The sequence below is a fragment of the Ursus americanus genome, chromosome 15, assembly GCF_024610735.1.
Source record: "Ursus americanus isolate L20-20 chromosome 15, mUrsAme1.1.p, whole genome shotgun sequence".
NCBI lineage: Eukaryota > Metazoa > Chordata > Mammalia > Carnivora > Ursidae > Ursus > Ursus americanus.
Genome location: NC_142141.1, coordinates 36,490,926 through 36,503,157, shown reverse-complemented (window position 1 = coordinate 36,503,157; position 12,232 = coordinate 36,490,926). Strand labels below are relative to the sequence as shown.

General features: G+C 37.6%; 1 protein-coding gene and 1 pseudogene across 2 annotated transcripts in view; one reads left to right on the top strand and one right to left on the bottom strand.

The window, feature by feature from the left end:
• Positions 1 to 12,232, top strand: part of WDR70 (WD repeat domain 70) — a 290,352-nt gene that overhangs the window by 63,340 nt on the left and 214,780 nt on the right. The window lies entirely within an intron of this gene.
• On the bottom strand, positions 1,769 to 2,230 carry LOC123785393 (UBA-like domain-containing protein 2 pseudogene; annotated as a pseudogene).

Sequence of the window (12,232 nt, the reverse complement as noted above, 5' to 3'; positions counted from 1 at the left end):
GGTGAAGTGCCCTTCTTCTGATCACATAGCAGGGGTACATGCTATCATGTTTTTAAGATTTCTTTACTATAAAGTTACTTTTTCCTCCCCTTTCTGTTTGCTCTTCTTTTGAAGTAAGTCAGTAAATGCTGCTCACATTTGGGAAAGTGGAAAAGTTAAGCTCCACCTCCTGGAGGGCATAGTATTTACATGAACTACTTGGAATTCTTTAAGGAAGAATTGTCTCTTCTTCCCCCGTTTGTTTATTTTTTAATTTAACCAGTTATTTCTATCAGTATTGACTACTTGATATTTGTTTTATATCTTGGGTTATAAGTCAATACAATGTTATTTATTTTGTTGCTAAAATTATTTCAGCTGTAGTCATTGGGAGCTCTTGCAGATTGGGCTCTTGTGATCCTTTCTTTGATATGCCTCTTTTTTTTTTTTTTTTGAGTACTTTTTACTTTTTGGTACTATTAGGTGCTCCAGACTCATCTTGTATTGTCCCTGCCCTAGTCCTAGAATCAGTCATATTTGTTAGGACAGCGGTATCTAAAAAACAGGATCTAGGTTCTTGGTGTGCTTGTTGTTCCTTCTAGGCCTTCTCTGCTGACAGAGCTGGGAATTAAATGTGTGTACACTCACCTGTGTGTGTGCTACATCTATAAAATTGTTTCTTTATCCATTTGCATCCATGTTAAGGTAAACAGGAGTTCATACCCATGTCTCTGACTCTAATCTAGTATACATTGGTTCATGCTAGCCTTCCTCCTCCTTGGAAACCTTCACTTTCTAAAAGTGAGAACCCTGGCTCCCACCAACCATCATTTCTGTGTTTAACCCAAGTAGTGTGTAAAACAGTCACAGAATGGTTAAACTGTATCCCTGCTCCATTTTTTTTTAAAGAAAAGTCTTTTTTAAGTTTTTAAATTAAAATCTCACACTGAGAAATTATTGAGGAGATTATTGGTGAGATGATTGATTTAGGAACTAAATCCAAAGGCAAGCTCTCCACTCTGTCATCCACTCAGGTAGGACATACAGTGGGAGAGGCAGGGTGGCTGTGGAGAATCAGGATCCCTGCTAGGCAAGTTTGAGCCTTTGACCCAAGCTAGCTCTTTAGTTCTGCCCAAGCCCTGCACATCTACCTGGAAGCTGCTGATACCAGGAGAGGCAGGGAGCTGCAAGACCACTGAGGAGCCAGCCACTAAGTCAGGGTGTGGGGAGCTTGTGATGGCAAGGAAGCCTCCACACTTTAAGCTGCTGGGTACATTTGGGAGTCCCTGCTGTATAACTCTTTGGAATGGATCCGTGGTGGTCCTCTTCTGATTCCAGAAGGCATGACCTTTGAGAGGAGGCAGCTAGCAGATACCTTGTGACTGCAAGATCACACCACCTGGCTTCCAACCACCAGTCCTGGGACTGGGCGTGAAGGAAGGGGTGCTGGCCCAAAGGGAGGTTTCTTTGGCTCTTCCCTGTTGATCCCAGCACCTCAGTCAGCCAGCCCATTCTCACATACATTAGTTATATTTAGTGATATATATTATAGTTATATACTAAAAAGAGAAAAAAACCTGCCTGAAAAGAAACTCCTAAAGAACCCATGTGCCTCGGGAAGTTTACTATCCCCTCATCCCCCACCTCCTCTAAAATAAATCATCTAGTTTGGTCTTCAGGAAACCCCCACTCACCCCAACTCCCCCCACCTTGGCCCTCCTGTGTCCCCATGACCTTGGACTGCCCCCCAGCTCCCGCCCAGCACCTGGCAGCAGCTGTCTTATCTGTCTTATCTCTGACCATCCATCTGAGCCATGGCTTTCTGCCAGGTGCCCGGGGGACCACGTTGGCTGTGGGTGGTGGAGGTGAGTGGGATCCAGGTGCCCTGGTAGCTTGGTGGAGACCAGGCCCAGAAGAGACTGAAGTTTGCAGGAGGGGAGCAGACCACAGCTGTCATGGTGCTGTTGCTGCTCTGAAAGCCCTCAGAGGCATATAGCTTGGAGAACATGGCCAGTGCATCAGGAAAGTTGGGCGGTGTGGCAGGTGTGTTGCTGAGGGTGCTGATTATCTGGTGGCGGTGGTGGTGGTTGTTGGGAATGGTGATTTTTTGGAAAAACCACTCAGGGCGATCTCCAGCTGCCAGTGGGCTACCTGCGCAGCAGTTGTGCGCCTGGTTGGCAGTGCAAGCTAAGGCCGGCATGAACTGGTTCATCATGACCCGGTGCCATAGCTGGTCCATGTTGACCAACATGGCTCTGGGCCTGCTTGATCCCAGGGGGTGGCATGGGGAACTTGCCGTCATGGGCTTGTGCTAGCCGCTGGCCACAGCCTGCAGACCCTCACTGCCTGCTGCCCACCCAGGAGTGTCCCAGCACCCCTGCTCCAACTTAAATTTAACATTACAGAATGTTTACTCAATATCTTTGATTTTTATACTCAAAATCAGAGATAGAATGTATTTTTGAGAAAAGACTTATTGGTCAAGACCAGGAGTTGGCAGAGAAAGACAATTATCATATGGTTTCACTCATTTAGGGAACATAAGAAATAGGAAGATCGGTAGGAGAAGAAAGGGAAAAATGAAGGGGGGATAAACAGAAGGGGGAATGAACCATGAGAGACTGTGGACTCTGGGAAACAAACTGAGGGCTTCAGAGGGGAGGGGGGTGGGGGATTGGGATAGGCAGGTGATGGGTATTAAGGAGGGCACATATTGCATGGTGTACTGGGTGTTACGTGCAAATAATGAATCATGGAACATTACATCAAAAACTAAGGATGTACTGTATGGTAACTAACATAGCATAATAAAAAATTAAAAAAAAAAAAAAGACCAGGAGTTGGCAAAATTTTTCTGTAAAGGGCCAGATATTAAGTACTTTAGGTCTTACGTGCCGCAACTGGTATTTGCTAAATTTGTGTGTTCATGTGTGTCTATATGATATAATACTAAATTAAATTTACATTAAATTTTTAAATAATGAAAAAAGTGCAGTGGAGGTATTTACTTTTCTTTGGCATGCTATTTTATTCTCTTTATTTTGTTAGCTAATTGTTCCAGTTTTAGATTCTGACATCTAACATATTGATCAAATTTTGCTTTTTGGCGATTGCAGATTTGATAAATGGTAGTAAGTTGTTATTCAGTTGATACTTGTTGAATGTGGCAGAGTCAGACTTTGGTATGCCATTAGAAGTCTTTCTTTAGGACCCTTGGGTGGCTCAGTCGGTTAAGCATCTGCCTTCAGATCAGGTCATGATCCCAGGGTTCTGCGATCAAGTGCCGCATGGAGTTCTGTATTAGGCTCCCCGCTCAGCAGGGACCCTGCTTCTCCTGCTGCCTGCCACTCCCCCTGCTTGTGCCCTCTCTCTCTCTCTGACAAGTAAATTAAAAAAAAAAAAAAAAAATTAAAAAAAAGAAGCCTTTCTTTATTTTCATGTTGATCTGTTAAACAACTGTTTGGATTAAATTGCTCACCCCCTTGAGGGAGTTTGTTGACTGTGTTGAAGGTATAAAAGCAGAGTGTGCTCTTTTTAGACCATCTATTCACCATGGTGAGTTAGTGGGTGTTGAAGAGGCATTCACACGAAGACCCCCATAGCCATTCAGGATAGGCAGAAGTCCTAAGTTTAGGAGTGAAATGAGATTAGGTGTTTAAATTTTGGGCATCTCTGATGAAGTTTTTAGTATTTTTGACCTTGCTCTCATTTCCCTGGGACACCTTAAAAATACTTTGAGGTAAAATGTTTTCTTGATCTTCCAGTATAAAAATGAGATTTTTCAAAATGCTTTTCTTCTGCTGCTATTCAGCTTCTTTTTGATGCATCTTCCATTTTGGTATTTTGAAGTATGTTTAATAATTTATTTTGGACTTTTGCCCAGCCAGCATCAACATTAGATTTGTGAATCTCTAGTTTCTAAAGTCTTTCTTTGTCCCATTTAGGGAAAACCATCAGTACTGCATTTTCTCTAATCCAGTCTGCTAGTCACCTTTTGTTTTGTTTCTTCACAGATTCCTAAAAATTATAAATGTGTGTTCATGAGTTAGAATCGTTGGGGCTCACAGATCCTTTGGATGTATCCTTTATGCAAAAAAATGGGGGTGGAGTAAAATTTTTATAAAATTTCATAAAATTTTCATAAAGCTTTGTATCACTTAGGTAGCCCCAAGTTAAAAATTCCTTATCTTCTGCCCACTTAAAAATGGCTACTCTTTATTCTCTTATTTTAAAAACATTTTAATTAATTAATACATTAAGTTATGTTCTCATACAGAGATTAAAACATTACAGTTAAAACCAAAGTTCTTCCTTGATCATCTTTTAAAAGTCTCTTTCCTAGGTATTCTCACTGTTTTCATGATGGTTTATATTCTTCAAGTTTTTTTTTTTTTTTGTATGCCACCATCGACAAATATACGTGCCCATCAAAAGAGTATATTTGTTTTCATAAATGATATCAGATGGTTGTTATTACATAATTTTTGTTTTCCACTTGGCAATATTGCTTGGAGATTTTTAATATCACTGCATGTTCTACTATATTCTTTCCAAGTGTTGTGCAGCATGTTATGTGTAACTTACCATAGTTCAGAGAGATCTGAAGGGCTTGTTAAAATGTTAAATGCTGAAGAGAAAAAGAAAGAGAGAGGAACAAATCAAGAAACAGACTCTTTACTATAGAGAACAAACTGATGGTTACCAGAGGGGAGGTGGGTGGGGACATGGATTAAATAAGTGACAGAGATTAAGGAGTGCACTTGTGATGAGCCCAGAGTGATGCATGGAAGTGTTGAATCACTCACTATATTGTACACCTGAAACTAATATAACACTGTATGTTAACTGGAATTAAAATACAAACTTAAAAAAATGTTAAATGCTGGATCTCACCTTTAGAATTTCTAATTCTTTAGAGTTGGTGTGGCCTGGGAGTAACTGGAATTTGAACCATGCTGTTGGGGCCTGGTATTATTTTTCTAAACTATGGTAACTGAAATTCATGCATATCAGAACTATGCAAAGCAAGGATTGCCTGTATCCTTTTTTTCTTAAATTCCAGCGTAGTTAACCTACAGTGTTACATTAGTCTCAGTTGTACAATATAGTGATTCAACAGTTACATTATTACTTAGTGCTCATCAAGATAGGTGTACTCTTCACCTATTTCACCCCTGCCCCCTACCCACCTGACCTGTGGTAACCATCTGTTTATTCACTGTAGTTAAGAGTGTGTTTTTTGGTTTCTCTCTTTTTTTTTCTTTGTTAGTTTGTTTCTTAAATTCCACATATGAGTGAAATCATGTGGTATTTGTCTTTTTCTGACTGCCTTATTTTGCTTAGCCTTATACTCTCTAGCTCCATCCTTGTTGTTGCAAATGGCAAGATTTCATTTTTTTATGACTGAATAATATTATATATTATTATTATTATTATTATTATTATTATTAAAGCTTGGAAAAACCAATATATACTATTTGCCTATATGTGCACAAAATATTTCTGGAAAGGTATAGAAGAAACCAATAACACTGGTTGTTTATAGGGAAAAGAATTAGTTACCTGGGAGACAAGGGGGGAGGCAAACCTGTTGTTATTTGTCCCTTTTATATCTTTTGAGTTTTAACTACCGTGTGTATGTGCTACTTATTTAATCCAGGAATAAATGTTTTTCTTTTGTTAAAGAACAAAGAAGATATGTTCTGTTTGCATAATAGTTTATTGAGTCTGGCTGAGTTCTTCGTATCAGTTAATTCTCATAACTGTCACGTGTCATAGATGCATTTATTATCCCTGTCTTAGGGATGTGGAAATGGAGGCTTAGAGAGATTAATTAATTAGCCTAAGGTCACACAAAGTGATAGGCCAGGGATTTGAATGTAGGCATTCTAACTGTAGATCATGAACCTTAATCATTATGTTAGACAAAAGCACAGAAGGGATTGAAACCATTTAGAGTAAGTGCCATTAGAAACAGTCAAGGGTTCGTGTGTTTACTTAGTTCCTTTAGTTGTATGCGTTACGTATCTCAATATTTTATTCACTGCTCATGCCATGTAACTGAATTAGTAATCTTTTGGCTTTTAGGGAAAGTTGTTTTTTATTACTTTACAGCTGATGTTTGTGCAGCATATAATAGTTTATTCATTTCACATAATTGCACGATGGATTAGTGATTTGTTTAGGCATTTGTGCTTTCTCTGTGTATGTTATCAGTTCTGAAAAAGAAAGTGAAGGTGGACAGAGATTCCCCTTGTAAATTTAGACCCATGACTTGTGTATGAGTTGATGTGTATGGAAGCAGAGTTACATACATTTCAGTAATCATGTCATAGTGTCTCTTTTCACTTGATAGTAGTTCGTTAATTCAGGTTAATGACAACATACATTTGAACTTTCTATATTTTTAGTAAACTGGTAAACTTGCTTTATGACTTATATAATATTTCTAAACTACTAGATTTTGGAAATTTTGCCGTATATGACTTTTTCCCCCATAGATATCACCGATCAGTGGCATCATTAATTAGGCTGTACTTGAGATGCAAGGTAGAATATTATATCCATCTAGCCTTCTTTAGCCTTGCATATAACAAGTTTTTATTTGTTTGTAACTAATCTTGGATATCACCAGTAAGAAGGAGAAAGTTGGAAAGTAAGACGTAATAATAGGTTGATAAAATCACAAGTTATTCTCATGTATGTCAGGGTAGTCCAGGCATTGATAAGCCTTCTTGTGGTTTACTAACTGGAGAGGAGGTTGTTTACTTGGTCTGTATGAAGGTCAAATGAGACTTTGTGCATCAACAGAAAGCTTTAATATTGGAGGTGAAAAGGTATGTGGGGAAAAAGCACAGTTAAAATTCTGATAAACAGTATGTACCTGAATATATTTTCCCTTTCTCTTTGATATTTGCTTTGTAAAATTATATAAGCTTAATGATTTTTTTAGCTTAATTTCCTGGGTTTCTGCTGCCTTCTATAACTGTTGTCAAGTTACATAATTTGTGAATTTTATCTTGTTAACTGAACATCAGTGAACTCTTGTACTGTGTCTCAGCTTAAATGTCAGCTACTTAAAGAGCCCTTTCCTAAGCATCCTGTCACAAAGTAGCTTCTCTCCATTGCCATTACTCTGTTCATTGCTCTGGTTTATTTCCTTTATAGTATTTACCACCATCAGACACAATCTATTTTTCACATTTGTTTACTTGTATTCCAGCACCTGGAATACTGTCAGGCAGATAGTGGGAAGTTATTCTTTGTTAAATATGTTGTAAATAATAGAATATTCTCATATTTTTCTTAAAAAGTTTCTTGTTGTAGGGGTGTCTGGGTGGCACAGTCGGTTAAGTGTCCAACTCTTGGTTTCAACTCAGCTCGTGATCTCAGGATAGTGAAATTGAGCCTCGAATCAGGCTCTCTGCTCAGCTTGGAGTCTGATTGAGATTTTCTCTTATCTCTCCCTCTGCCCCTCCTGCTTGTGCTCTCTCTCTCTCAAATAAATAAATAAATAAATAAATCTTTTTAAAAAGTTTCTTGTTGTATAGAGTAAAAGATCATTTTTCACCAAGTGTGCCTGTCTTTCAAAAAGAAAAGAAGCATACAGATTTCTTTTCCTGGAATACCTAAACTCTTTGGCTTAAACCCTATCAGTTAAGGGCAAATAGGAACAGGCAGCTTTCGAAATCTATGGCTCTGCACTGTTAGTGATGCGTTGGGCATCAGGCTTCAGGCTGATCTGTTTAGCTCTTTTAAAAAACAAAAAACAGGGTGTGTATTCTTTTTCTTTTTGCTATGTGTGTATAGTTTATTATTATTTTTTGATGTAAAGTTTGGTGATTCATTAGTTGCGTATAACACCCAGTGCACCATGCAATACGTGCCCTCCCTACCACCCATCACCAGCCTATCCCATTCCCCCATCCCCCTCCCCCCTGAAGCTACCCTCAGTTTATTTCTCAGAGTCCATAGTCTCTCATGCTTCATTCCCCCTTCTGATTACCCCCCCTTTCTTTATCCCTTTCTTCCCCTACTGATCTTCCTAGTTCTTATGTTCCATAGATGAGAGAAACCATATGATAATTGTCTTTCTCTGCTTGATTTATTTCACTTAGCATTATCTCCTCCAGTGCCATCCATGTTGCAGCAAATGTTGAGAACTCGTTCTTTTTTTTTTTTTTGATAGCTGAGTAATATTCCATTGTATATATGGACCACAACTTCTTAATCCAGTCATCTGTTGAAGGGCATCTCGGCTCCTTCCACGATTTAGCTATTGTGGACAATGCTGCTATGAACATTGGGGTGCATATGGCCCTTCTCTTCACTACGTCTGTATCTTTGGGGTAAATACCCAGTAGTGCAATGGCTGGATCATAGGGTAGCTCAATTTTTAACTTTTTAAGGGACCTCCACACTGTTTTCCAGTGTGGCTGGAATATAATAATATATATCTCTCATACCTTTCAAATATTATTTCCTGTTACTCAGTTTTTATTAGTAACATAAAATTGGATTACACCTCTACGTTTGGACAGTTGTTTAGGCTGTTCTCTCTGCTGATCTCCTTTCTTTAAGAGTATTGGCTATCTAGTTTTGTTTCTCTGTTACCTCTTCTTCATTTGTCTTTTCTTTTTTCTAACTCTTTCTCTCGGTCTCTGCCTTTCTTCCCCCCTACAATCTGTGAAAATCCCTTGAACCAAACTACTTCACTAATTCCTTACTATAATTCAGTTCCTTATTGGTTTTAATGAACTTTTATTTTTTTATTTTTTAGAACATTTTATTTGACTTACATCTTACATACATTTGTATTTAAAAAATTAAATTCAATTAACATATAATCTATTATTTGTTTCAGGGGTACAGGTCTGTGATTCATCAGTCTTATATAATACCCAGTGCTTATTACAATAGGTACCCTCCCCAGTGTTTTTCACCCAGTTACCCCATCCCCCCCACCTCCCCTCCAACAACCCTCAGTTTGTTTCCTAAGATTAAGAGTCTCTTATGGTTTGTCTCCCTCTCTGGTATTGTCTTGTTTCATTTTTTTCCTCTCTTCCCCTCTGATCCTCTGCCTAGTTTCTTAAATTCCACATATCAGTGAGATCATATGATAATTGTCTTTCTGTGATTGACTTTTTTCACTTAGCATAATACCCTCTAGTTCATCCACGTTGTAGCAAATGGCAAGATTTCATTTTTGATGGCTGCATACTATTCCATTGTGTGTGTGTGTGTGTGTGTGTGTGTGTGTGTGTGTGTGTGTGTGTGTACACACACCACCTCTTCTTTATCCATTCATCTGTTAATGGATATCTGGGCTCTTTCCATAGTTTGGCTATTGTGGCCACTGCTGCTATAAATATTGGGGTGCAGGTACCCTTTTGGATCACTACATTTGTATCTTTGGGGTAAGTACCCAGTAGTGCAATTGCTGGGTGGTAGGGTGGCTCTATTTTCAAGTTTTTGAGGAACTTCCATATTGTTTTCCAGAGTGCTGCACCTTAATGAACTTTTAAAAGTCATATTTACTCAGGCATAATTTATATACAGTAAAATATATTCTTTTCAAGTGTGCAGTTCCAGAAGTTCTGAGAAATGCATACAGTCATATTACCAGCACCACAGTCACCCTCCAGTCCCTTCTCCTGACACCCAGGCAACCACTGATCTGATTCTGTTGTAGCTTCTCTCAGTAGGTTTTCTCCTTTTCATTGCTGTGTAGTTTTCCTCATATGAGTACACTACAGATTGTTTCTCTGCTCACCAGTTAGACATTTGGGTTGCTTCCAGTTTTTAGATATTTGAATGAAACTGCTGTACATATTTCTGTATAGGTCTTTCTGTACATAGATGTTTTAATTTCCTTGGGCAAATAGAGTAAATTTGGAGTGAATTGTTGGCTCGTATGCTATGTGTATGTTAACTTTATAAGATATATTACCAAACTTTTCCAAAGTGCCTATACCGTTTTGCTTTCTAAGCAGCAATGTATGAGTTTTAGTTAATTTACATCCTCAGGTACACTTGTATAGTATCAGATTTTAAAATTAGGCATTGTTTGGGTATGTAGTGATATGTAAATGGTTTTAATTTGAGTTTCCATAATTAGTGTGATATTGAGCATCTTTCTCTGTCTTTCATCATGTGTGTCTTCTTTAGTGAGCTGTCCAAATCTTTTGTCCATTTGAAAAATTGAGTTCTTCTCAGGTTGGTTGATAAAGTTATTTATAAGATTTGTGTATCATAAATATTTCCTCTCAGTCTGCAGCTTTTCCTTTTCCTAAGTGTCTTTTGAAAAGCAGCCTTAATGTATTTTTACATATTGTTTTCTGTCCTTGCCTGTTTTTTGCTCAAACCCGTGTTTTCTTGAAATTTTTTTAGATAGAAAGATAGAAACATTTTTTAATGTTTATTAAATAAAAAACATTTTCCAAAAAAATTCCCTTTTTGTTTATTTTTTAAACTTTAAAAAAATATTTATTTGAGAGAGAGAGAGGGACAGTACAGAGTGAGAGGGAGAAGCAGACTCCCTGCTGAGCAGAGAGCCCTATGTGGGATTCCATCCCAGGATCCTGAGATTATGACCTGAGCTGAAGACAGATGCTTAACCGACTGAGCCACCTAGGTGCCCCCTTTTTGTAATATATAACTTACATATTTACATTTTTCAGTTACTAGGGAAAGTTTAGAAGGTTATATCTTGCAAATGGAAGTGTACTCTGTGGGAGAAAAGACCTTTCACTTTCTACTTTTATATGGCATGGCAAAACAGTATAATTGCTGTTATAATTAAAAGGATATATTATACTTAGAAAACCAAGACATCATAAAGAAAATTAAAAATTATAATTTTTATAAACTCAACAAGTTATAAACTCAAAAAAAGTTGGAATACATATTGAAAGTAATGGGCTGCTATCCACAATACATAGTTTCTGCAAATCAATAAGGAAAGGGATATTTGAAAATTAAAACTGGTCAAAGGAAACAATAACAGATAATAGCCGAAGAAATATAACTGGCCAACAAACATGAAAATGGATACTCAACTTTACTAACAATAAAAGAAGGAAAAATTGAAACGCCAAGGAGGTCACTTATAAGACTGGCAAAGGAGAAAGAAATCCATGCTATCCAATGTGGGGAGAAGGCAAAAATGAGATATCATTTACCTTTTTTTCACAGAACAGTTTGATAATATCTTTTTTTTTAATATACACTTACTTTATTATTATTATTATTATTTTAAAGATTTTATTTATTTATTCGACAGAGATAGAGACAGCCAGCGAGAGAGGGAACACAAGCAGGGGGAGTGGGAGAGGAAGAAGCAGGCTCATAGCGGAGGAGCCTGATGTGGGGCTCGATCCCATAACGCCGGGATCACGCCCTGAGCCGAAGGCAGACGCTTAACCGCTGTGCCACCCAGGCGCCCCTTACTTTATTATTTTTATATTAATTTTCATTGGTTATAATAGTATGTATTTCATGATGATAGCAAGTGGCAGCTTAAAAAAAAAAAGTAGTTCCAGAAACCCATTCTAACTTTTTTAATTCTAAAATATTTCATAATTCTGAAAGAAGTCTCTAGAATAACATTTCAGATCAGTACCCCACAAAATATAGTCATTAACTTAAGGTATCTATACTTCTATTTATACACTCTGGCAAGGAGCAGACAAAGTTCATTTTAAAGGCTAATGTTTTAAGTTCCCAAGGTTCTAAAAATTAAATGTACTTTACTAAAAAGAATTTTCAAAACAATCTTTGAAATGATCCATACATATTTACTCATAGAATATCCCCCTGCTCAGCATTGCTCATTGAATGTTTTTTATGCCAACTAACAAAATAGGAATGAACTCATTTTTGAGTCAGATAAGCCACAAAATCCCAGTAAACTCCAACAAAGTATTTTGTGAATCAGAGTGAGGGTGGAGGAAATACAAAGAAGTTTAAAAAATTCCACATCAGGTATCAACTGATGGTAATGTGAACTTTTTACAAATGCTAGTGGATATCCCTGGGTGGAGTATGGAAGGGAGCTAATTTGGGGACATAACTGTGTTATGCTGGTCTACTTAGTTATCTAAACACATGCAAGGATGCTAACGTGTGTAGCTTTTGTATTTTTGGTGACTTATTTTTGTTCTATTTAAAAGGAGATTTTACATATAATTAGTAAGCTAGATTTTTTCTTCTTATGAAACTCATTGGCTCTTGCTACTCAGACAACAGAAAAGGT